This window comes from Sorex fumeus, unplaced genomic scaffold (genome assembly GCF_029834395.1).
Source record: "Sorex fumeus unplaced genomic scaffold, SorFum_2.1 ptg000100l, whole genome shotgun sequence".
NCBI classification, from domain to species: domain Eukaryota; kingdom Metazoa; phylum Chordata; class Mammalia; order Eulipotyphla; family Soricidae; genus Sorex; species Sorex fumeus.
In genome coordinates, this window is record NW_026606157.1 from 6,780,484 (window position 1) to 6,782,899 (window position 2,416).

Consider the following 2,416-nt stretch of genomic DNA (forward strand, 5'->3'; position numbering starts at 1 on the left):
CTGCCTCACTGCTCTGTCGGAAACTCCCCAGACACCCTGAGCTCCTTTAAACATGACCCCTACGATCAGCGTGAGAAGCAGGCCTCCCCGCCAGGTGTGCGGCAGCTGCTGTTGCTCCCGTGTGTGAACACGGTCCCCTCCACAAACGCAGCCACCCAGAGACATTCCTGTGTGGGGAAACCGTCCACGTGTTTGTGAGGGGGATAAGCTGCAGCTTGCAGTTACCTCAGAGACCGTGGTAATATTTTGTGTGCTAAATCTGGCCATAACAACTAGACACCACCAGCAATCATTCTCCTACGTCATTAGGTTTTCAGCGTGAGACCTGATTCATGTATGTGGAGCGTTGTGGAATATTTACATCGATGTCCGCTGCCAGAAAGAGTTTGTGTAAAGCCGTCAGGAAGCAAGCGCTTCGGGCCGAGCATAGAGGAAGCTGCTTTCTCTCAGACCTGACTGGACTGTAGCCTCTGCTTCCCCTCACACCCACAAGCAGGATGTAGGGTGGAAGATAAACTTCATTTTCTTCCTTCATCTGGGTTTCCTTTCTTTTGGGCTGGGTCTCCTATCTTTTGGGCTGGGTCATTCCTGGGTCTATTTTCTTATAACTTTGTTAAATGTCCACACACCCCGAAATCTCTAAGCCCAGCTCCTGTTCTGCCTGAATACTGCATCTCTGGTGAAGGTGACACAGGAACCGAGTCGCTGTTGTGTGTGTTGGACCCACCTCAGACCCTCCTGTAACACGTCAGGCTCCTGGCTCCTCAATTTCTCATCAGTCTCGCCTCTAGTCAGGACACCAGGTCTTGGGTTTGAGGTACGAGCCCCGTGTCCTCTCAGCTAGCCCCAGGGAGAAGTAGATTTAGCTGGTCATGTTTGCTATTCATAATCTTAGTGACTTCACGCTGGTCACAGGATGTGATAAGATCCCCCAGGTCTGGACACAACTGTCCAGCCTTAGTTCTCACTCATTCTCACGGGTCCATCCAAACACGGTCAAGCTACTTGTTTTTCTCTCCAACTATGCCTCTCATGGCTCAGTTTAGAACTGCCTTTTGTCACCATGGAATCTCTTGTCTGTTTTGCCCGAGCAAGCTCTGCTGATGAATCCTGAACATTCCAACTTCTTGCTTGCTTTCAGCAACTCAACCCTGAGTTCCAGGACCTGCTCGGACCTCATTGTGAAGGATTCCTGTGTCCACCATAGCAGGAATCTCAGATTCTCTGACAGAACTGAGAAGTCGCCAACCCGTCCCTCACACAACAGGAAAAACTGGACACTAAAAAGCCAACAGACCTGTCAGGGAATTGAAGCCAAAGGAAAAAACAATCACAGCCAGAGAGTGAGCAGCACTAACCTGAGGGCCAGCTCACATGGAGCATGAGAAAGTTCTGTGGTCACGGCCACACACTGGGCTGAGTGAGGGACTCCCCCTCCAGGCTTGTTCTCACAGGGCCCACGGCCCTGCCTCTACCTCTTTTCCAGACTATCCTTTCTGTGGACTAAGGTGCTTCTTTTTTTTTTGGGGGGGGGGGGTGGTCACACCCGGCGATGCACAGGAGTTACTCCTGGCTTTGCACTCAGAAATCACTCCTGATACAGCCGAAGAGAAGGGCCACATGGAGCGCTGGCTCCACAGCCCCCGGAGAAAAAACCAGGTTCCAAAAAGAGCCGAGATCATCGGGAAGTCCCAGATGGGGTAGGTGCCGCATCCCGCCTCCCCCAGATGGAACCCCGGTGACCAGAAGCCTCTACAAGCACAGCTCGAGTATGCAGGAACTAGGACTTTTCCTCCAAACCGCGCGGCCGCTTAAGCGGCCGCGCAACATCTCTCTATGTACAAAGTGATCAATGGGAAGTAAATCACCCAATGTTTCTCCCTGAAAATCAGAGTTAAGTTTGGAGCACGGCCACAGCCCCAGAAGCACAAGGACTTAATGCAGAACCCAGGAGCTTGGAGCAGAAAAGTGAACGGACTATGCGTTAATCCAGGCCATCATGTCTGCCCGGAGGGGAAAGGGTGTTGCCCCATTCGCCCTCTCTTCTCTGGAAAGAAGGATGGCGGCCGCATGGGAGCCTTGTGGACAGCAGGTATGAGCCGGGGGTGTGGGGGCGACTAAATCCTCATGGGAAGGGGGCGTTCCGGTCCGTCCTTCATGCCCTACCGAGGCCACCAGTTGCCCCCCACGAGCGGCTCTCCAGCACGGCCACAGCCCCAGAAGCACAAGGACTTAATGCAGAACCCAGCAGCTTGGAGCAGAAAAGTGAACGGACTATGCGTTAATCCAGGCCATCTTGTCTGCCTGGAGGGGAAAGGGTGTTGCCCCATTCGCCCTCTCTTCTTTGGAAAGAAAGATGGCGGCCGCATGGGAGCCTTGTGGACAGCAGGTATGAGCCGGGGGTGTGGGGGCGACT